Source organism: Heterodontus francisci, chromosome 28 (assembly GCF_036365525.1).
Source record: "Heterodontus francisci isolate sHetFra1 chromosome 28, sHetFra1.hap1, whole genome shotgun sequence".
Taxonomy (NCBI): Eukaryota; Metazoa; Chordata; class Chondrichthyes; order Heterodontiformes; family Heterodontidae; genus Heterodontus; species Heterodontus francisci.
In genome coordinates, this window is record NC_090398.1 from 24,739,755 (window position 1) to 24,764,786 (window position 25,032).

Below are 25,032 nucleotides of genomic sequence, written 5' to 3' on the forward strand. Positions count from 1 at the left end.
CACCACCGAGGTCAGACTGAGTGGCCTATAATTATCTGGCCTCCCCTTCGCACCCTTTTTAAACAATGGTGTAACGTTCACAGACCTCCAGTCGTCTGGCACCTCACCCGTATCCAGTGAGGATTTGAAGATGATCCTCAGTGCATCAGCTATTTCCTACCTGTCTTCCTTTAACAACCTGGGATGCAATCCATCCGGCCCTGGTGAAGGATATTTACTTTCACCTTCTCTTGACACCAACCTACCTCGTCCTCATTTGCAGCCATGTTCCAGACACCTGGGGAACTACTTTGGCTCAATTGACAACCTCCCTTCATGCAGCTGCCGACTGTGCTTTTACTGAAGGGTGACACTCAATCTCAAGTAGAACCACCCTCCTTTAGTGCATTTCCTGCATGAATTCCAACTCTTTATCAAAGGACATAGTGCTGCCCACATGTCTCCACTGTGTCATTATGTACAATGAAAACTTCCCCTTTGTAAAATGCTACAGCCCTTTAAGAACTGCTGTAGGACTGGATTTTACAAGCACTAGCCCAATGAGCTTAAGGTCAAGTTCTCTTGATAAAATGTTCCATTTTTTTAGTCTTACAAACATGAAGGGTTTTGATCGAGTAGATCGGGAGAAACTGTTTCCACTGGCGGGAGGGGCAATAACCAGAAAACACAGATTTAAGATAATTAGCAACAGAATCAGGGAGAAGGTGAGGCAAATCTTTTTACCGAGTCACAGAATTGTTACAGTGCAGACTGAGGCCATGCGGCCCATCATGTCTTCACTGGCTTCCTGAAAGAGAAACTCCCTCAATTCCATTCCCCTGCCTTCTCCCCATAACATAGCCCATTCTTCCTTTTCATACAACTCTCTAATTTCCTTTTTGAATGCTTCAATTGAACCTGCTGTAACCACATTCTCAAGCAGCGCATTCCAGACCTTAACCACTCGCTGTGTGAGAAAGTTTTTCCTCATGTCACTTTTGCTTCTCTTACTAAACACTTTAAATCTGTGCCCTTTCATTCTAGATCCTTTCACAAATGAGAACAGTTTTTCTCTATCGACACAGTCTCGATCCCTCATGATTTTGAATACCTCTATCAAATCACCTCTCAGCCTTCTCTTTGAGGAAAACAGTCCTAACTTCCCAGTCTATCTTCATAATTGAAGTTCTTGTTAATTTTTCTGTACTTTCTCCAAAGCCCTCGCGTCTTCCCTCAAATGTGGTGCCTAGAATTGGACACAATACTCCAGCTGAGGCTGAAGCAGTGTCTTATACAAGTCTTACACAGTCATTTGCTGTGATCTGGATCTGAAATGACAGTGAAACAGATTTAATCATAACTTTCAAAAGGGAATACTTGAAAGGAAAGATTTGCGGGGGGATGGCATGAGGTGAATTGCTCATTCAGAGGGCTGGTACAGACACGATGGGCTGAATGGCCTCCTTCTGCACTGTAACAAATCTGTAACTCGGTAAAAAGATTTGCCTCACCTAATACCTGGAATGGATGGGTTGCCCTATGAGGAAAGGTTGGACAGGCTAGATTTGTAATCGCTGGAAGTTTTGGAGAGTAAGAGGCAACTTGATTGAAACATAAAAGAATCTGATGGGTCCTGACAAGGTGAATGTGGAAAGGATGTTTCCTTTTGTGGGAGAATCTAGAACTCCAGGTCACGGTTTAAAAATAAGGGGTCGCCCATTTAAGACAGAGATGAGAATTTTTTTTCTCTCAGGGTTGAGAGTCTTTGGAACTTCCTTCCTCAAAAGGCAGTGGAAGCAGAGTCTTTGAATGTTTTTAAGGCAGAGGTAGATATATTCTTGATACGCAGGGGGCGAAAGGTTATTGAGGATAGGCAGGGGATCATCCATGATCCTACTGAATGGCAGAGCAGACTCGAGGGGCTGAGTGGCCTACTCCTGCTCCTGCTTCATATGTAAGGAGAACAACCCCAGATTTTCCAATCTAACCTTGTCGCTAAAATCCCCCATCCCTGGAACTGTTCTGTTAAATCTTTACTGCACCCTCTCTGGGACCCTCACATCCTTCCTAATCTGTGGTGACCAAAACTGGGCATAATACTCCAATTGTGGCCTAACCAGAGCTTTATAAAGGTTCTACATAACTTCCCTGCTTTTGTACTCAATACTTCTATTTATGAAGCCCAAGATTCAAAAAAAGGAAACTTGTGTTGAATTTGTGAGCCTCGCTTTCTGGAATACTTCAGTGTTTAGTGAGAATGTTGAGCAAGTGAAATTTTGCCCCAGTGGGATGAATAGATACTATATGACTTTATTACAACAGTAAGGTACCGTGTGTACTGTAAATATGGACTGAAATGACTGAAATAACAATGTAACTGATGAATTTTCAGCTGCATACTATGATTGCAGTTAAACCTGCTACCCTGTGAGAAATCAAGAGTGCTAAGCCTGCCATACTTTCAGCACTGCACGAACTGCTTTGCCTGTGCTGGGACGAGGGAGCAGTACCACAGGACATGCGCGATGCCAATATCATCACCCTCTATAAGAACAAGGGCGACCGCGGTGACTGTAACAACTACCATGGAATCTCCCTGCTCAGCATAGTGGGGAAAGTCTTCGCTCGTGTCGCCTTAAACAGGCTCCAGAAGCTGGCTGAGCATGTCTATCCTGAGGCACAGTGTGGCTTTCGAGCAAAGAGATCCACCATTGACATGCTGTTCTCCCTTCGCCAGCTACAGGACAAATGCCGTGAACAACAGATGCCCCTCTACGTTGCTTTCATTGATCTCACCAAAGCCTTTGACCTTGTCAGCAGATGTGGTCTCTTCAGACTTCTTGAAAAGATTGGATGCCCACCAAAGCTACTAAGTATCACCTCATTCCATGACAATATGAAAGGCACAATTCAGCATAGCAGCGCCTCATCAGACCCCCTTTCCAATCCTGAGTGGCATGAAACAGGGCTGTGTTCTCGCACCCACACTGTTTGGGATCTTCTTCTCCCTGCTGCTCTCACATGCATTCAAGTCTTAAGAAGGAATTTTCCTCCACACAAGATCAGGGGGCAGGTTGTTCAACCTTGCCCGTCTAAAGGTGAAGACCAAAGTACGGAAAGTCCTCATCAGGGAACTCCTCTTTGCTGATGAAGCTGCATGAACATCTCACCTTGAAGAGTGTCTGAAGAGACTCATCGACAGATTTGCAGCTGCCTGCAATGAATTTGGCCTAACCATCAGCCTCAAGAAAACGAACATGGGACAGGACGTAAGAAATGCCCCATCCATAAATATCGGTGACCACACTCTGGAAATGGTTCAACAGTTCATCTACCTAGGCTCAACTATCACCAGTAATCTGTCTCTCGATGCAGAATTCAACAAGAGCATGGGAAAGACTTCCTCTGCTATGTCCAGACTGGCCAAGAGAGTGTAGGAAAATGGCGCACTGACACAGAACACAAAGGTCCAGGTGTATCAAGCCTGTGTCCTCAGTACCTTGCTCTACGGCAGTGAGGCTTGGACAACGTACGTCAGCCAAGAGCGACGTCTCAATTCATTCCATCTTCGCTGCCTCCGGAGAATCCTTGGCATCAGGTGGCAGGACCGTATCTCCAACACAGAAGTCTCGAGGCGGCCAACATCCCCAGCATATACACCCTACTAAGCCAGTGGCGCCTGAGATGGCTTGGCCATGTGAGTCACATCGAAGATGGCAGGATCCCCAAGGACACATTGTACAGCAAGCTCGTCACTGGTATCAGACCCACCGGCCGTCCATGTCTCCGCTTTAAAGATGTCTGCAAACGCGACATGAAGTCCTATGACATTGATCACAGGTCGTGGGAGTCAGTTGCCAGTGATCACCAGAGCTGGCAGGCAGCCATAAACTTAGGGCTAAAGCGTGGCGAGTCGAAGAGACTTAGCAGTTGGCAGGAAAAAAAAAAGACAGAAGCGTAAGGGGAGAGCCAACTGTGCAACAGCCCCAACAACCAATTTTATCTGCAGCACCTGTGGAAGAGTCTGTCACTCTAGAAGTGGCCTTTATAGCCACTCCAGGCGCTGCTCCACAAACCACTGACCACCTCCAGGCGCTTACCCATTGTCTCTCGAGACAAGGAGGCCAAAGAAGATTATAATTGGAAAGCTGTGAACAAGGATTCACCAAAGGGGGAAGCACAAAACAAAGTGTGTTGAAAAGTAATCCCTGTTACAATAAGACCAGGTGAAGACAGTAAAAGACCTCTAAACACCTTTCTCACCTGGTCCTAACATCAGTGACCATTTAAATTACTGCTAAAATACTAATTTGATTGCAAAATATAATCAGCTTCGTTTTACATATGAAATGATACCAAATTGGGATGAACATTTTGTGAAACTCCAGGAAGTGTTTAAAGGGCTGAAACATGGTGCGTTTTTAAGTTCTGCTAAAAGTAGGTCCCCACAATAATCAGGTGATTGTGTTGAACGAGCACGGAAATGAATAGAGAATGTATCCGGGCAAACACTGTTCTCAGTTTAATTTTTTAAAACCCTCAGCCAAGCTGAACTAGGTGACCGAGAAACTTTATTCTGAAAATAATTCCAAGTGATTATTTTGTTAATCTTTACACATTTTATTAAAAATAAGCTTTCCATATCTTGCGTATATCTGAATGACAGTCAGTTAACTGCAAATTTGAAATCCAGAAATAGATTTGCTGAGGGGAAATAACTGAAGTACAATGCAGCATCCAGTTCAGCATTGTAAAATCATTTATTCTGATAGTTGGATATGAAATATATCTGAATTCAGTAACACTGTCTAGTACTACATTAACACACAGTATAACATTATGGGGACCACAAAGGTCAGTTCTTTCCCCATTGGTATTGGGGGCTGGGAGTTAGTGTACACCTGCCGGGCAGACTACCTCAGAGATCAAATCCCTTTAATCTAAAATACACAGAAGATTCACTTGTGACTGTGTCTTTTCACAGAATCACAATCACAGAATTGTTACAGAGCAGAAGGAGGCCATTCGGCCCGTCCTGTCTGTACCAGCTCTCCGAATGAGCAATTCACCTGGTGCCAATCTCCCGCCCGCAAATCCTGCACATTCTTCCTTTTCAGATCAGAGTCCAATTCCCTTTTGAATGTCTCCATTGAACCTGCCTCCACTAAACTCTCAGATATTACATTCCAGACCTGAACCACTCGCTCTCTGAAGATGATTTTCCTCAAAGTCGCTTCTGCTTCTTTGGTCAATTATTTTAAATCTGCGCCCTCTTGTTCCCCATCCTGTCATGAGAGAGAAATTGCTGCCACTTGCCCTTCCATTGCAGGTCTTCATGCTGGATAATTGTACTGGGTGATCAGACTCTCCCAGTCTCATTCTCACTATTTACTCTCTTACCTTGTTATCTCAGGCCGGTGACCGTTCCTCTTAAACTCGCTCTTCAACTGAGTCTCAGCAGCAAATCCCGCCGATCATTGGAGAGTCCGGCGCAGGCGCAATACACACAGCCCGGCCCACTCCGATTGTTCCGCCTCGCGCGCATCAATCAAAAACCGGTCATGCGCAGTGGGGGGAGGACGTTGACCATCGCTGCCCGACTCGCGCAGCGTCCGTTTAACGGCCGAGCCGTGAGCGGCCATGCTGCCGGAATGGGGCGGAGCTGGGATTGTCGCCGGCCTGTCCTATTGGTGGAGGAGGTTGTCAATCTGCACACCCGTGACCAGCGGGAGGAGCGGATAGGTGGAGCTGAGTTTCAGGTGATTAGTCTGCAGGAGGGAATCTGCTCTGTAATGTGCAGCTTTGTTAATAATAATACCGCCTTTTTATTCCAGGTTTATTAATTATTTAATTTAAATTCCACCGGCTTCCATGGCAATGTTTGAACTGATGTTTTCGGAGTATTAGACAGATTCTCCCAGTCTCATTCTCACCATTTCCTGTCTCACCCTATGTAATCTTTGTGTACTGTCTACAGGACCAGTGTTTCTCACAGTAAATGGGACTTTCCCTTACCTTTCTCCCCAGTTGATCTATGACAGCTCTTTGAATGGGAAGGGTTCTCTCTGGTTGGTGCTCTCACAATCCTGTGCTGGTTCACCTGCTGTTGTTCCTCGGTCTACAATCCCTGTTTACTGTCAGCTGCAGAACTTGCTCATCACTTCATCATTTACCAGGAGATCGAATTATAACAAAACAGAATGAGATCAATATTGAGGGTCTGAAGGAGAAAGTCAATTTGTTCAATTCCAATCACCGTCTCGTGAACTTTCAGCAAATCGTCAGAGTTTGGGGGCAGAAATGTGCTGTATCACTCTGCATTTTAAACAACCCTCGTTGGCTTACACACAGTCTGATCACACTGGGTCCATCCTCCCCGGGTTACACACTGTCTGATCTCACTGGGTCCATCCTCCCCGGGTTATTCACTGTCTGATTTCACTGGGTCCATCCACCCCGAGTTACACAGTCTGATCTCACTGGGTCCATCCACCCCGAGTTACACAGTCTGATCTGACTGGGTCCATCCACCCCGAGTTACACAGTCTGATCTGACTGGGTCCATCCTCCCCGAGTTACACACTGTCTGATCTCACTGGGTCCATCCTCCCCGGGTTACACACTGTCTGATCTCACTGGGTCCATCCTTCCCGGGTTACACACTGTCTGATCTCACTGGGTCCATCCTCCCCGGGTTACACACTGTCTGATCTCACTGGGTCCATCCTCCCCAGGTTACACACTGATCACACTGGGTCCATCCTCCCCAGGTTACACACAGTCTGATCACACTGGGTCCATCCTCCCCGCGTTACACACTGTCTGATCACACTGGGTCCATCCTCCCCGGGTTACACACTGTCTGATCTCACTGGGTCCATCCTCCCCGGTTTACACACTGTCTGATCTCCCTGGGTCCATCCTCCCCAGGTTACACACTGTCTGATCTCCCTGGGTCCATCCTCCCCGGGTTACACACTGATCTCACTGGGTCCATCCTCCCCAGGTTACACACAGTCTGATCACACTGGGTCCATCCTCCCCAGGTTACACACTGATCACACTGGGTCCATCCTCCCCAGGTTACACACAGTCTGATCACACTGGGTCCATCCTCCCCGGGTTACACACTGTCTGATCCCATCAGTGGAGCCGGAAATTCTCCATCTTCTCTACGAACTGCGGATTAATCAAACCAGACCAAACCCTGTGTTAACACTCTATATTAATACTATATCACTCTATGTTGATGCTATTTTTCACGATATTAATACTTTACACTGTTGGAGCTGCAACTGTCCCTCACCGTCACTCAGAGACAAGTGAGCGCCACTGACCACTGAGAATAATACAAAAAACTGTTGGAAATACTCAGCAGGTCTGGCAGCATCTATGGAGAGAGAAGCAAAGTTAAAATTTCAGGCCTGTGACGTTTCATCAGAATTAGCAAAGGTTAGAAATGTAATAGCTTTTAAGCAAATAAAGCGGGGGTTGGGCAAGAGGTAACAAAAGGGACGGTGCTGATCGGACAAGGTCACAGAGAATAACTGACAAGAAGTTGGGGGGTGGGGCACGGGGGGGATAGATTCAATGGCAAAAGGGATGATGGAGCCGGGGGAGAGCCAATGGGAAAAGGGATGATGGAGCCGGGGGAGAGCCAATGGGAAAAGGAATGATGGAGCCGGGGTAGAGTCAATGGGAAAAGGGCTGCGGAGCTGGGGTAGAGCCAATGGGAAAAGGGATGCAGAGCTGGGGGAAGAGCCAATGGGAAAAGGGATGATGGAGGTTGACCTGTTTATCATTTTTTTCCTAAAATATACTTTATTCATAAAAATTTGATAAAATACATTTTAAAAAAGTTCAAATTTCACATTTCAGGTAATTTCAGAGATCAGATTTCTTCGATATTGTAAAACATGAAATGCCTCGCAATCCTTGCCATTCCATTTTAAATGCAATGTATTACATAGTAAAAAACATTTTGGTGTATACAGCCCGAGGGGTTTTCCATGGTTCCATCCCCTCAGTTCACTATGGCGGGAGGACCTTACTCAGTGGTCTTTCCCCACTGAGCCTTTGTGGCGGCTGCCCCAAGCTTTAGTGCATCCCTCAGCACTTAGTCCTGGACCTTGGTCTGCAACACTTGTTCGTGGACATCTCTTTGCACTGGAAGACCAGCAGGTTTCAGGCAGACTGAATTGATGGTCCTCCAGCAGCAGTTGATGTTTACCTCGGTTTGCGTCCCCGGGAACAGCCCGTAGAGCACAGACTCCTGTGTTACAGAGCTGCTCGGGATGAACCTCGACAAAAACCACTGCATCTCTTTCCACACCTGCTTTGCAAAGGCACATTCCAAAAGGAGGTTCGCAACAGACTCTTCCCCACCACAGGCTATGTCTTGGTGCTTGTTTGAAAGTTCTGGTGATGAGGCGTTCTGCCAAATGACTTTGGCAGTCTGCTCGAGGAACCATCCGACAGGATCCACCATCTCCTTTTCCCATAGGGCCTTGAGGACATTCCATGCAGACCACTGCCTGATGAATTGGTGGTCAAAGGTGCTTTTCTGCACAAACTTTCCCACGAAGGATAGGTGGAACGGCATGGTCCAACTGGATGGAACGTTCTGCGGCAATGTGGCCAGATCCATCCTTCGCAACACCGGGGGCAGATAGAACCTTAGCACGTAGTGACACTTGGTGTTTACGTACTGGGGCTCCACAGACAGCTTGATGCAGCCGCACACAAAGGTGGCCATCAGGATGAGGGCGACATTGGGTAGATTTTTTTCCCCTTTATCCAGACGTTTGAATATCGTGTCCCTCCAGACATGGTCCAGTTTGGATTGCCAGATAAAGTGGCAGATGGCTCGGGTGACCGCCACGACGCAGGAGTTGGGTATGAGCCAGACCTGGGCCACATACAGCAACAACGTGAGCGCCTCGCACCTGATGACAGGGTTCTTACCCACAATGGTGAGACAACGCTGCTCCCATATGCTCAATTTATGGTTTACCCTGGCTACTCGCTCCTCCCAGGTTTTGGTGCACGCCCCAGCCCCACCGAACCATATCCCCAGCATCTTCAGGTAGTCTGACCTGATGGTGACGCAGACAAAGGATCGGTCAGCCTAGATCCCAAAGAACACGGCTTCGCTCTTGCCGTGATTTACCTTGTCTCCCGAGGCCAGTTCAAACTGGTCGCAGATCATCCTTCCTAATGGACTCAGCAGAAGGTTTGATACAGCAAACAAACAAGACAGGGGAGAGAGGACAGCCCTATCTGAATCCAGATTGGATCAGGAAACTTTCTGATTCCCACCCATTGATTGAGACTGTGCTACTTATATTTGTGGAGAGCAGTTTGATCCAATTGCGGATTCCCTCCCCAAACCCCATTTTGGAGAGCACGTCCATCATGTATGTGTGTGATATCTTGTCAAAAGCCTTCTCCTGGTCTAAGCTGATGAGGCAGCTGTCCACCCCACTGTCCTGTACATAGGCGATCATATCCCTGAGGCTATCAGAGATCTTCCTGCCGGGTACAGTACAGGTCTGGTCAGGGTGAATCACCAACTCCTGACCCGACTGACGACGACTTTGGACAGAATCTTGAGTCGACATTAAGCAGTAAGATGGGCTGCCAATTTCTGATTTCTGCTCTCTCCCCCTTCCGCTTATAGATGAGGGTGATGATGCCTTTCCTCATGGATTCTAACATGCTGCTGGCCAGAAGCATACTCTTGTACACTTCCAGCAGGTCTGGGCCGATCTAGTCCCACAGAGCTGAACACAACACAACCGGTAAACCGTTGCTTCTGTAGTGTCCAGTTTGCTATCGTCACTGCCGGATCGTCCAGCTGCGTTAATGATGCAGTTGAAGTCACCACCTAGAATGACCGGCCAGGATGTCGCAAGCAGCAGTGGGAGCTGCTGGAGGACGGTCAGCCACTCGCTGCATTGAACCGGGGCGTACACGTTAATTAACCGGAGTGGAGCATTGTTGTATATTACGTCTGCTACGAGGAGGTGACCACCCACCACCTCCTTAACTTCGGAGATGGTGAAGTGCCTCCCCGCAGCTGAATACCCAGGATAGAGAAATGGTAATCATTTCCCTCTGACCGGATCGATGGCCCGTGGGATCACCATCGTGACCATTGCCTGTAGGTGCCGAGGTGTGGAATTCCATACTTCTGCAGAAACAGTAGGTTGGCTTTGATCTTGGCAAGGTAACCCAAGGTCAAAACACATTGCGTAGTGGATTTAACGCTGCGCACGTTAATGGAAACAATCTTTATACCCATTTAAAACGGGATGTTGTTTACCATACCAAGTATCCTTACTAGTCCCAGTCCTTGGGTATGTTCCTGCATAGCCATGGTGTGCAGAAGCCGTTGCAGATGCATTGGGCTCAGAAAACCCTTCTGGTCACTCACGGGGGGTTTGTTCTGCTGGGGTGACATCGGGGGGCGGGGGGGGGGTGGTTGCTCTGGCAGGCAGCGAGGTTTGGACTGTCCTCTGCTGCTGGTGCCTTTCCCCTCTGTTCCTCCTTGAGAACATTACTGCTCCCGGCTTCCTGGAGCTGTAGTGCACTGGACGCTTCGCTGCTCTCGGTCTCCCGGAACTGGGGTGCGCTGGGCATCTCACTGAGTTCAGCGCTTTGAGGTTGGGGCACACTGGGCCCATTGCTGCTTCCAGTGCCACGGAGCTGGTGGGGCTTTCTCTTCCAGCGCCTTTGCATTCTGCCACTTCGTTTGCATGTGCCATCTTTCCGGACCTTCCTCATCCGATGGGGAGCAGCTGCTGTAGTCCGTCTCAGACGGCAGCCTCCTCGTGCCACTGGTTTGGGTGGTGACCTGTTCCTTTTTTTGGGGCTTCTTTATGGTTTTCTTTTTGACCACTTGCCAGTCATCCGTTTCTCCCTCTGCTGCCTCCACCTCCATGGATTCTGTCTGTTGAGGAAGAGTTTCCAGGCACAGGGTAGGTGCTGGGTCACTGGTTGCAGCTGCCTCCCAGAATCACAATCGTTACAGTGCAGAAGGAGGCCATTCGGCCCCTCATGTCCGCACCAGCCCTCTGAAAGAGCAACTCCCTCAGATTCATCCCCCCGCCTTCTCCCCATAACCCTGCACATTCTTCCTTTGCATATAGGGAGGCGGTGGCGTACTGGTATTGTCATTGAACTAGCAACCCAGAGCCCCAGATATTGCTTTGGGGAAATGGGTTCAAATCCCACCACAGCAGAAGGTGGAATTTGAATTCAATTAATTAAAAATCTGGAATTTAAAGCTCGTCTAATGATGGCTCTGAAACCATTGTCGATTGTTGTAAAAACCCATCTGGTTCACTAATGCCCTTTAGGGAAGGAAATCTGTTGTCCTTACCTGGTCGGGCCTGCATGTGACTCCAGATCCACAGCAATGTGGTTGACTCTTACATGCCCTCGAAATGGCCTAGCAAGCCACTCATTTCAAGGGCAATAAATGCTGACCTAGCCTGCGACGCCCACATCCCATGAAAGAATAAAAAAAAAAATCACTGTCTATTCCCTTTTGAATGCTCCAGTTGAACCTGCCTCCACCATGTTCTCAGGCAGCATATTCCAGACCTTGACCACTCGCTGCATGAAAACATTTTTCCTCATGTCACTTTTGCTTCTCTTACCAAATATTTGAAATCGATGTCCTCTCATTCTTGATTCTTTCACAAGTGGGAACAGTTTCTCTCTACCTACTCTGTCCAGGCCCCTCATGATTTTGAATACCTCTATCAAATCACCTCACAGCCTTCTCTTCTCCAAGGAAAACAGTCCTAACTTCTCCAATCTATCTTCATGAAATTCCTCATCCCTGGAACATTCTTGTGAATCTCTTCTGTATTCTCTCCAATGCCCGCACGTCTTTCCCCAAGTGCAGCACCCAGAATTGAACGCAGTACTCCAGCTGAGGCTGAACTAGTGTCTTATACAAGTTCAACATAACCTCCTTGCACTTGTGCTGTATGCTCCTATTAATAAAGCCCAGGATACTGTATGCTTTATTCACCGCTCTTGCAACCTGTCCTGCCATCTTCAATGACTTATGCACATATACACCTCAGTCCCTCTGCTCCAACACTCACTTTAGAATTATTCCTTTAATTTTGTATTGTCTCTCCATGTTCTTCTTACCAAAATGAATCACCTTACATTTCTCTGCATCTGCCACCTATCTGCCCATTCCACCAACTTGTCTATTTCCTTTTGAAGTTCTACACTATCATTCTCACATTTCACAATGCTTCCAAATTTCGTATCATCTGCAAACTTTGAAATTGTGCCCTGTATACCAAGGTCTAGGTCATTAATATATATCAGGAAAAGCAAGGGTCCCCTTTCCTCTCCTTCTCAGATGGATTTCCCTCGCTGCGGTAGGGTTGCTGGGCTCCTTTGCAGCACGAGTCATGTTCACCGTTCCTTCGTCCAGCCTTTCCTGTGGTCTTGTCGCCTGTGCGTAACTGGGGCAGGTTTTGGAGAGGTGGCCTGCCCCACCACACAGGTTGCAGCTTTTACTCTACTTACAGTCCTTTGTGTGATGGCCTTCCTGCTTGCAGTTCTTGCAGACGACAGTGATGCAGTTGGCCGCCACATGACCAGATTTGCCACAGGTCTGACGAACACTGGGCTGCCCTGCGTCGACCAAGGAGCCTCGACTTCTCTCGATAGCGAAGCTGGAGGGAGGATGGATGATATCTCTGTTGGCATCGACCTTCAAGGTCACCTTGACCTGTCGTTTGCTGGTCCAAATCCTAAATGGGTCCTTGACCTCAGTACTGCAGCCGGCCGCCTTGATGTACCTGGTGAGGAAAAGTGAGCACATGCATGACAGGAACATGGGGGGTTGTAGAGGTGGATCACCACCACCTGGTTGTGTTGCGACGGCACGTGAAGAGTGGCTCCGCCGTGAGGATCGACAGCGGTGCCTGGTTTCCTCTCTCCTTGAAGACCTTCAGGAACGTGATGCATCCCGTCATGTTCTTGAATGTCACATTGAAATATCCACTGCTGAGGAAGTCCTGTAGACAGAAGATGTCCACAGCTTGGAATCCACATCATTCAGTCAGGATTTTCTTAATGAAGAAGGTATGGTCGACAGACACATCCTCTTTATTATCCTTCACCACCACCCTAATGGCCTGAAGCTCCAGTGTTTTTGCTCAAAGTTTTCCTGGAACAGGGTCAAAGGCCACTGATCATGGTCTCTCCCCTGCCAGGCTGTAAATCCTTTCATGATACCTAAGCATTTCTGATATCATCCTTATAAATTGCTTCTGCATCCTCTCCAGTGCCTTTATATCCTTTTAATAATATGGCGACCAGAACTGCACGTAGTATTTTAAGTGTCATCTAAACAAGGTTCGATATAGGTTCAACATAACTTGCCTACTTCTCAATTCTATCTCTCTAGATCTAAAGCCCAGTGTTTACTCTCCTTTTTTAATGGCCTTGCTAACCTGTGGTGCAACTTTTAGTGGTTGGTGTGTTTGAACTCCAAGATCCCTTTGTTCCTCTACCTCAGCTAGACTCGCACCTTCCAAGTAATAAGTGACCTCCCTATTCTTCCTCTCAAAATGTACTACCTCACATTTATCCGTGATTAACTTTGTTTGCCAATGATTTGCCCATTCTGTAAGTTTATTAATGTCCTTCTGTAATTTGTTATTGTCCTCCTCAGTATTGACCATCCCCCACTATTTGGTTTCATCAGCAAATTTAGAAATTGTGTTTTTGATTCCAAAGTCCAAATTGTGAAGGTAAGTTGGGAACAGCAGTGGTCACAGCACTGATCCCCGTGGAGCACCACTTCCCATCTTCTGCCTCTTTGTCTAACTACCTTTTACTCCCACTCTCTGCTTTCTGTCTTGAAGTCAGTTAGAAATTCATTCTGCTACTTGTTCCCTGACTGCACATTCTCTGACCTGATTCATTCATTTTTCTGAAGCACCTTATCGAAAGCCTTTTGAAAATCCAGATAAATTACATCGACTGCATTATAACCAAGAACATTTCCCTCCGAATGCTGTGAAAACACAGGCTCTGTCTTGTAGATACCAGATCACATCTCTCACCCTTCTGACTAGCAGAATGTGTTTGGAATGATTTGCATATTCACAGACACAACCCTCAATAGCAGCTCCAGTTGTCTGTTATAATGATTTTTCTGTTTTTTTCTTCCACCCCGTGACTTTATCTTCACCACTCCAAAACATCTTTCCTTTCATTCCTGCTAAGAACTTTTCACTATTTCATAAATCTTCTGTTCTTTCTTCAAGTTTTATTAATTCCACTCTCTGGTCTCAGATCCGGATATTTCCCACTCTCCTGTCACATCAGCTGATATCCTTCCCATTTTCCACTCTCTAGTCTCAGATCCAGATATTTCCCACTCTCCTGTCACATCAGCCGATATCCTTCCCATTTTCCACTCTCTGGTCTCAGATCCGGATATTTCCCACTCTCCTGTCATATCAGCTGATATCCTTCCCATTTTCCACTCTCTGGTCTCAGATCCGGATATTTCCCACTCTCCTGTCACATCAGCCGATATCCTTCCCATTTTCCACTCTCTAGTCTCAGATCCGGATATTTCCCACTCTCCTGTCACATCAGCCGATACCCTTCCCATTTTCCAGTCTCGAGTCTCAGATCCGGATATTTCCCACTCTGCTGTCACATCAGCTGATATCCTTCCCATTGCTCCATTCAGCTTTACTGTAATGTAATTGAAGTTGATCAGTTCAGATTGTCACCATTCCTTCCCTTCTCCCTGAACCCACTCTCGTGACCCAAGAATGTGAACCCTTCCGTCCTGCTCCAGCGCTACAACTGCACCTTGACCTGTCTTATATTTACCTCCATAAACAGCCAGTGCAAAACAATCCAGAATCACCACCCTGAAGCCCTGTTTACCAGCCTAGAGTCAAAATTTTAATATTCCCTCTATAACCCTCTTTCTATCTGTGTGACTGGTTCTAACCCTGGATATTCTCTGCTCTCCTATCTTTCCCAGCGATGATCCTACTGCTCCAAGATGTTCTTCCTTCTGGCACCAGGGTCTTAACTTACCATTCAGGACCTGCTCAGGGCGGTAGAAGAGTCTGTCTATTCCCCTGACTATAGAGTCTCCCACCACTATCATTCTCCTATTCCTGTGCCCCACCTGTCTCTCACCCCCACCCCACTCGGGGTGGCCTCCTGCTTCCTGGTGTCACACTGTTTCTCAGGGAGACCTTCCACTGAGTCACTGTCTCTATCCACCTTACAGACCCCAATACCAGTATTCAGGGAATTTCTCCACCTGTGATTGCAGTGCCCTCTGGATGGTCACTCACTTCCCTCTTTCTACTCAGCCCCTGCCCTGGTCCATCTTCCTGTGTGAGCTGCAGATTCTTCTATGAGATCTGGACCTTTGTCAGGAGAGACATTATATCTGAAGTATTTTGTGAACCTACCTGTGCCCATTCTCATTCGTGTTGAAGATGCTGGATCTTCTCCCTGTTTGGTGAAGGCGTTCCCAGATTCTGATGCTTGTAATAAATGTAAGATTAATAGGAGGATCAAACAAAAATATTAAAATGGGAAGGAGAACATTGCCTTGTTAAACATGATATCAGTTCCCCCCCCCCCCCCGCCCGCCCCCATCAGTGCAACAGCTGTTAGTTGTGGGATTGAGCATTTCCCGAGGGTTACAATAAACTCTCCACATCAGGTGTGACAGGGACAGCAGCCCAGTGAGTGCTGCTGATAGAGTCATAGATTCATAGAGTTACACAGCACAGAAACAGGCACTTCAGCCCACCGTGTCCGTGCCAGCCATCAAGCCTATCTAATCTAAACCCATTTTCCAGCACTTGGCCCGTAGCTTTGTATATTATGATGTTTCAAGTGCTCATCTAAATACTTAAATGTTGTGAGGGTTCCTGCCTCTCTCACCTCTTCAGGCAGGGTGTTCCAGATTCCAACCACCCTCTGGGTGAAAATATTTTTCCTCAAATCTCTTCTAAACCTCCTGCCCCTTACCTTAAATCTATGCCCCTTGGTTATTGACACCTCCGCTAAGAGAAAAGGTTTCTGGAAGTTTCTTCCTATCTACCCCAGCTTGGCCCCTCATAATTTTGATCTGTACCACCCAGTTCCAGATGGGGTCTCGTCATCTGAGACTCTGCACTGGAACACCCATTGGTAATATTTACTCACACAATGTGGGGCAAAACCAGCCTCACTGGAACACAGGAACAGGAGTAGGCCATTCAGCCCCTCGAGCCTGTTCTGTCAGTCAGAGAGATCACGGCTGGCCAGTATCCTCATTCCATCCACCCGTCTTAGCTCCACATCTCTGAATACACTTGCTTCACAAAAATCTATGATCTTAATCTAAAATGATTCATTGAGCTCGGATATCCTGTTTTTACTGGGAGGGAGTTCCACATTCCACCAGCCTGTGAGTGAAAAAGTGTTTCTGAACTTCACTCCTGAATGGCCTGACTCTGATTTTCAGGTTATGTTCCCTTGTCCTACACGCTCCCTCTAGCTGAAAATGTTTCTCTATTTACTCCATCAATTCCTTTCAAAATCCTAAAAGCCTCAATCAAATCACCCCTTAACCTTCTAAATTTTATAAATAAATGATAAAATGTAAACCCATTCTAAGGTGTGGTACACAGTCTGAGTTAGTGAATATTCTACAGGGAAATATGGTGCAACTGATATTTAATTAATGAAATGATCCTTCACTCGGTTTTATACAGTCTGGTGATATTGTAGTATTTTATTCATAGATTTGTGTTTAATATTTTGATTTATTGAGTTTCAATATTAAATTATGGCGTTTTATGAATATAATATCTACTTCTTCTTTGGCCTCCTTATCTCGAGAGACGATGGGGAAGCGCCTGGATGTGATCAGTGGTGTGTGGAGCAGCACCTGGAGTGGCTATAAAGGCCAATTCTAGAGTGACAGGCTCTTCCACAGGTGCTGCAGAAAAATTTGATTGTCGGGGCTGTTACACAGTTGGCTCTTCCCTTGCACCTCTGTCTTTTTTCCTGCCAATTGCTAAGTCTCTTCGACTCGCCACACTTTAGCCCCGCCTTTATGGCTGCCCGCCAGCTCTGGCGAACACTGGCAACTGACTCCCACGACTTGTGATCAATGTCACAGGATTTCATGTCGCGTTTGTGGACGTCTTTAAAGCGGAGACATGGACAGCCGATGGGTCTGATACCAGTGGCGAGCTCGCTGTACAATGTGTCTTTGGGGATCCTGCCATCTTCCATGCGGCTCACATGGCCAAGCCATCTCAAGCGCCGCTGACTCAGTAGTGTGTATAAGCTGGGGATGTTGGCCGCCTCGAGGACTTCTGTGTTGGAGATACGGTCCTGCCACCTGATGCCAAGTATTCTCCGGAGGCAGCGAAGATGGAACGAATTGAGACGTCGCTCTTGGCTGACATACGTTGTCCAGGCCTCGCTGCCATAGAGCAAGGTACTGAGGACACAGGCTTGATACACTCGGACTTTTGTGTTCCGTGTCAGTGCGCCATTTTCCCACACTCTCTTGGCCAGTCTGGACATAGCAGTGGAAGCCTTTGTTGATTTCTGCAACTAGAGACAGGTTACTGGTGATAGTTGAGCCTAGGTCGGTGAACTCTTGAACCACTTCCAGAGCGTAGTCGCCAATATTGATGGATGAAGCATTTCTGACGTCCTGCCCCATGATGTTCGTTTTCTTGAGGCTGATGGTTCGGCCAAATTCATTGCAGGCAGCTGCAAACCTGTCGATGAGACTCTGCAGGCACTCTTCTGTGTGAGATGTTAAAGCAGCATCGTCAGCAAAGAGGAGTTCCCTGATGAGGACTTTCCGTACTTTGGACTTCGCTCTTAGAAGGGCAAGGTTGAACAACCTGCCCCCTGATCTTGTGTGGCGGAAAATTCCTTCTTCCAAGGACTTGAACGCATGTGAAAGCAGTAAGGAGAAGAAAATTCCAAAAAGTGTGGGTGCGAGAACACAGCCGCCCTGTTTCACGCCACTCAGGATAGGAAAGGGGTCTGATGAGGAGCCACCATGTTGAATTGTGCCTTTCATATTGTCATGGAATGAGGTGATGATACTTAGTAGCTTTGGTGGGCATCCAATCTTTTCTAGTAGTCTGAAAAGACCATGTCTGCTGACGAGGTCAAAGGCTTTGGTGAGATCAATGAAAGCAATGTAGAGGGGCGTCTGTTGTTCGCGGCATTTCTCCTGTATCTGACGAATATCTACTTACAAACACAATATATAGCTGGGTGTGATTCCTCCGGTCTCTGAGCAGTGACATTGTCCGTGTGTTCATGTAGATGTGTGCTGGTTGGTGTTTCTGTTTGAATATATTTACCATATCTCACAGGGTGTCAGCAGCTGACTAATGAACACTGTTGGAGGTGAGGACATTTACCACTGTTCTACTAATATTAACATTAATGTAGAATGTTATAAATTATGAAACTATAAACAGTGAGGTGATACACAGCATTGATCTGTGAAATATCATGAGGGATTTTATAATCTCAGGAAATGCCATAAATGTATAAGTGATAGATTTTACTGCTGTATTACAAACAGAATTCTCCACATTGTCTTCAGTCTTCCCAATGTCTCATTGGAGAAATTTGTAATACATTTGAGACTGGATGTTGGACAAGCAGCACGAGAAAGCAAAGGCATTGGAGGTGTTGAGAGAGGTGGTGGAGAGGTGGAGCAGAGTGTTTTCAGTGTATATGTGAAAACTGATCACTTGTCCTCGAATAATGTCTGCATGCAGATGGGAAGTAGGAGGGGGTGAAGATCGATCCATGGGAGTCTCCAGAGGTCACAGTGCAGGATTGAGAGGAGAGGCCAATGAACAAGATTCTCTGGCTGTCATTGGATGGGTAAAAGTCAACCCAAGTGAAGACAGTCCCTCTGAGCTGGACAATGGAGGAGAGGTGTTAAAGGAGGATGTTGTGATCAATGGAGTCACTGACTGCAGAGGTCGAGAAGAATGAAGAGGGATAATTTAACACAGTCACAGTCAGAGAAGGTGTTATTTGTGTCCGTGATTACTGTCAGTACAGAGCTGTGGCGGGAGTGGAAACCTGATTGGAGAGATTTAAACATGGAGTTGTGAGAGAGATGGACAGAGATTCGGGAGGTGACAAAATGATGGGAGGAAAGTGAGTCTGGAGATGCACATGTCTAACTGTTCACCAATGGCTGAAACTGGGCGAGTCTCTGATCAAACCCACTCCTCTGAAACAACACAAGTCTCATTAATGGTTTAATGTTATAGAAACAGTTAAACTCAGGTCACTTTACAGAATATTCCACGTGCTCTGGCAGGGAGACTAGAATCTCGGTTCCAATGGAGAAGTTTGCTTGTTGGAAACTACAGAATTACAGCAAAGTTTCCAATAATCTCTGTACAAAACTGCTGCAGAAAATCTGTCATTGTCACTTCCCTTTTCACACAGAACAAACAGCACAGAAACAGATCATTCGATCCAACTGCTCCTTGTTTATGCTGCACACGATCTTCCTCCCACCCCTTTTCATCAAACCCGATCAGCATAACCTTCTAATTCCTTTCCCTCATGTGTTCATCTAACTTCCTGAAGTTAATCTTTTCTTTGCAGTGAGCATCTGCACACTAGGCCTTGCCTTCACATCGAGCCTGTACAGTTCACATGTTGTTCTTTCCCCGTCCCATTGACTCGCACCCACTGACCCAGCCCCACACCCACTGGCCCAGCCCCTGCAACCACACCCACTCTCCCAACCCCACATCCACTGACACAGACATTTAAAAATTCCTTTGGAATCTGCTTCCACCAATATTTCATGCCATACATTCGAGATTTTAACAACCCTTTTTGTTCCATTCCCTCTCTTCATTTACCAATTATTTTAAAACTGTGATCTCTGGTTGCTGACACTTGCCAGAGGAAACAGATTCTCCAGACTCACTCAAACACAATCTCTCAATGTTTAATATCTCTATTCAGTCTGCTTCCCTGCTCTAAAGAGAACAATTCCAGCTTCTCCAATCTCACCATGTAACTTCAATCCCTCATCCCTGGTATCATCCTGGTAAATCTCCTCTGTACCCCCTCCAAGGACTTCCTGAAATGTGGTGCCCAGAATTGTACAGAATACTCCAGCTGAAACCTCACCTGTAACCAAGGCAGTAACAAGGACTTTAAACTAGTAAATGGAGGGAAAGATTCAGGTGGAAAAGGTAGTCACACAATAATTAATTTTCAATAATAGTTCAAAAGCAAATGAAAGGGACGAGATTAGAGTAACAGTTCGAAATGAACAAAGTACAATGAACAAAGTGAATTTGGTACAAAAACAAGAAATGCTGGATTCACTCAGCAGGTCTGGCAGCATCTGTGGAAAGAGAAGCAGAGTTAACGTTTCGGGTCAGTGACCCTTCTTCGGAACTCGGAAAGTGAATTTGGTGTTGAGAGAGACGGATGCAATAGAAATGAGGAAAGGTCATTGACGTAATGGGGGGAGGATGGATCCAGTGAGATCAGACAGTGAATAACCTGGGGAGGATGGACCCAGTGAGATCAGACAGTGTGTAACCCAGGGAGGATGGACCCAGTGAGGTTAGACAGTGTGTAAACCAGGGAGGATGGATCCAGTGAGATCAGACAGTGTGTAACCCGGGGAGGATGGACCCACTGAGATCAGACAGTGACTAACCCGGGGAGGATGGACCCAGTGAGATCAGACAGTGTGTAACCCAGGGAGTATGGACCCAGTGAGATCAGACAGTGTGTAACCCAGGGAGTATGAACCCAGTGAGATCAGACAGAGTGTAACCAAGGGAGTATGGACCCAGTGAGATCAGACAGTGTGTAACCCGGAGTGGATGGACCCAGTGAGATCAGACAGTGAGTAACCCGGGGAGGATGGACCCGGTGAGATCAGAGAGTGTGTAACCTGGGGAGGATGGACCCAGTGTGATCAGACAGTGAGTAACCCGGGGAGGATGGACCCAGTGTGATCAGGCAGTGTGTAACCCAGGGAGGATGGACCCAGTGTGATCAGGCAGTGTGCAACCCGGGGAGGATGGACCCAGTGAGATCAGACAGTGTGTAACCCTGGGAGAATGGACCCAGTGAGATCATACAGAGTGTAACCCGGGAAGGATGGATCCAGTGAGATCAGACAGTGAGTAACCCTGGGAGAATGGACTCAGTGAGATCAGACAGTGTGTGACCCTGGGAGAATGGACCCAGTGCGATCAGACAGTGTGTAACCCAGGGAGGATGGACCCAGTGAGATCAGACAGTGACTAACCCGAGGAGGATGGACCCAGTGAGGTTAGACAGTGTGTAAACCAGGGAGGATGGATCCAGTGAGATCAGGCAGTGTGTAACCCGGGGAGGATGGACCCAGTGAGATCAGACAGTGACTAACCCGGGGAGGATGGACCCAGTGAGATCAGACAGTGTGTAACCCAGGGAGTATGGACCCAGTGAGATCAGACAGTGTGTAACCCAGGGAGTATGAACCCAGTGAGATCAGACAGAGTGTAACCAAGGGAGTATGGACCCAGTGAGATCAGACAGTGTGTAACCCGGAGTGGATGGACCCAGTGTGATCAGACAGTGTGTAACCCGGGGAGGATGGACCCAGTGAGATCAGACAGTGACTAACCCGAGGAGGATGGACCCAGTGAGATCAGACAGTGAGTAACCCGGAGTGGATGGACCCAGTGTGATCAGACAGTGTGTAACCCGGGGAGGATGGACCCAGTGAGATCAGACAGTGACTAACCCGAGGAGGATGGACCCAGTGATATCAGACGGTGAGTAACCCGGGGAGGATGGACCCAGTGAGATCAGACAGTGAGGAACCCAGGGAGGATGAACCCAGTGAGATCAGACAGTGTGTAACCCGGAGTGGATGGACCCAGTGAGATCAGACAGTGAGTAACCCGGAGTGGATGGACCCAGTGTGATCAGACAGTGTGTAACCAAGGGAGTATGGACCCAGTGAGATCAGACAGTGTGTAACCCGGAGTGGATGGACCCAGTGAGATCAGACAGTGAGTAACCCGGAGTGGATGGACCCAGTGTGATCAGACAGTGTGTAACCAAGGGAGTATGGACCCAGTGAGATCAGACAGTGTGTAACCCGGAGTGGATGGACCCAGTGTGATCAGACAGTGTGTAACCCGGGGAGGATGGACCCGGTGAGATCAGAGAGTGTGTAACCTGGGGAGGATGGACCCAGTGTGATCAGACAGTGAGTAACCCGGGGAGGATGGACCCAGTGTGATCAGGCAGTGTGTAACCCAGGGAGGATGGACCCAGTGTGATCAGGCAGTGTGCAACCCGGGGAGGATGGACCCAGTGAGATCAGACAGTGTGTAACCCTGGGAGAATGGACCCAGTGAGATCATACAGAGTGTAACCCGGGAAGGATGGATCCAGTGAGATCAGACAGTGAGTAACCCTGGGAGAATGGACCCAGTGAGATCAGACAGTGTGTGACCCTGGGAGAATGGACCCAGTGAGATCAGACAGTGTGTAACCCAGGGAGGATGGACCCAGTGAGATCAGACAGTGACTAACCCGAGGAGGATGGACCCAGTGATATCAGACGGTGAGTAACCCGGGGAGGATGGACCCAGTGAGATCAGACAGTGAGGAACCCAGGGAGGATGAACCCAGTGAGATCAGACGGTGAGTAACCCGGGGAGGATTGACCCAGTGAGATCAGACAGTGAGTAACCCAGGGAGGATGAACCCAGTGAGATCAGACAGTGTGTAACCCGGTGAGGATGCACCCAGTGAGATCAGACAGTGTGTAACCCGGGGAGGATGGACCCAGTGAGATCAGATAGTGTGTAACCCAGGGAGGATGGACCCAGTGAGATCAGATAGTGTGTAACCTGGGGAGGATGGACCCAGTAAGATCAGACAGTGTGTAACCCAGGGAGGATGGACCCAGTGTGATCAGACAGTGACTAACCCGGGGAGGATGGACCCAGTGAGATCAGACAGTGTGTAACCCAGGGAGGATGGACCCAGTGAGGTCAGACGGTGAGTAACCCGGAGAGGATGGACCCAGTGAGATCAGACAGTGTGTAACCCGGGGAGGATGGACCCAGTGTGATCAGACAGTGTGTAACCCGGGGAGGATGGACCCAGTGAGATCAGACAGTGTGTAACCCGGGGAGGATGGACCCAGTAAGATCAGACAGTGTGTAACCCAGGGAGGATGGACCCAGTGAGATCAGACAGTGTGTAACCCAGGGAGGATGGACCAAGTGAGATCAGACAGTGAGTAACCCAGGGAGGATGAACCCTGTGAGATCAGACAGTGTGTAAACCGGGGAGGATGGACCCAGTTTGATCAGACCGTGTGTAACCCGGGAGGATGGACCCAGTGAGATCAGACAGTGTGTAACCCTGGGAGGATGGACCCAGTGTGATCAGACAGTGTGTAACCCGGGGAGGATGGACCCAGTGAGATCAGACAGTGTGTAACCCGGGAGGATGGACCCAGTGTGATCAGACAGTGTGTAACCCGGGGAGGATGGACCCAGTGTGATGTGACAGTGTGTAACCTGGGAGGATGGACCCAGTGAGATCAGACAGTGTGTAACCCGGGGAGGATGGACCCAGTGTGATCAGACAGTGTGTAACCCGGGAGGATGGACCCAGTGTGATCAGACGGTGTGTAACCCGGAGAGGATGGACTCATTGAGATCAGAAAAGGGATTTAAACATAGAGGTTGAGGGCATAGCTGATATTTTAAGTGAACTCTTTGCATCTCTCTTTACCAAGGAAGAAAATGCAACCCAGCCAATGTTGAAAGAAGAGGTATGTCAGGCAGTAGAGGTTTTTTACATTGATAAAGAGAAACTATTAGATAGGTTGCCTGTACATAAACTCAATAAGGCACCAGGACCAGTTGAGATGCATCCAAGAATACTGAGGAAAATGTGGTTGGAAATCGTAGAGGCCCTGGCCATAATTTTCCAGTCTTCCTTTGACTCAGGCTTGGTGCCAGAGGACTCGAGAATTGCAAATGTTACACCCTTGTTCAAAAAAAGTGTAAAGATAAGCCCAGCAACTACAGACCTGTTATTTTAACATCGGTGGTGGGAAAACCTTTTTATACGTAATTCAGCACAAAATCTGTTATCATATCGACAACTGTGAGTTACTTAAGGAAAGGCAGCATGGATTTCTTCAGGGAAATTCATATTTAACTAACCTGCAGGGGTATTTTGAGGATGTAACGGAGAGGGTTGTTGAGGGCAATGCTGTTGATGTGGTACACATGGACTTTCAAAGGGCGTTTGATATCGTGCCAAACAGCAGACTTGTGAGCAAACTTGTAGCTCATGGAATAAAAGGTACAGTAGCAACATGGATAGGAAATTGGCTGAGGGACAGGAAACAAAGAGTTGTGGTTAATGAATGTTTTTTGTCTGGATGAAGGTTTGTAGTCCAGCTCCCCAGGGGTCAATGTTGGGACCCTTGCTATTCCTGATATATTAATGACTTGGATCTTGGTGAACAGGCACAATTTCAAAATTGCAGCTGAAACAAAACTTGGAAGCATTGTGAAATGTGAGGAGGATAGTGTAGAACTTCAAAACGGCATGGAAAAGCTGGTGGAATGGCCACACACATGGCAGATGAAGTTCAACATGGAGAAAAGTGAAGTGACTAATTTTGGTAGGAAGAAAATGGTAAGACAATATAAAGTAAAGGGAAGGACTCTAAAGGGGGTGCAGAAAGAGAGGGACATGGTTGTATATTTGCATATGTCATTAAAGGTGGCAGGACAGGTTGAGAGCAGTTAAAACATACAGAATGCTGGCCTCTATTAATAGGGGCATGGAGTAGAAGAGCAAAGAGGTTATATCGAACTTGTCATAATACACTAGTTTGGCCTCAGATGGTTTATTGCATCAGGTTCTGGGCGCAATATATAAGGAAAGATGTGAATACATTGGAGAAAGTGCAGA

The 25,032-nt window shown here is 47.4% G+C and overlaps 1 protein-coding gene across 1 annotated transcript in view; it reads left to right on the plus strand.

Annotated features, from left to right (window-relative positions):
* Positions 1–5,720: 5,720 nt before the first annotated feature.
* The window catches only part of LOC137385142 (NACHT, LRR and PYD domains-containing protein 3-like), a 206,085-nt gene continuing 186,773 nt past the window's right edge, over positions 5,721–25,032 (plus strand). The window contains exon 1 of the mRNA XM_068060009.1: positions 5,721–5,738. The gene's annotated coding sequence lies outside the window, so the exon portion shown is untranslated. The remainder of the gene's footprint in view (positions 5,739–25,032) is intronic.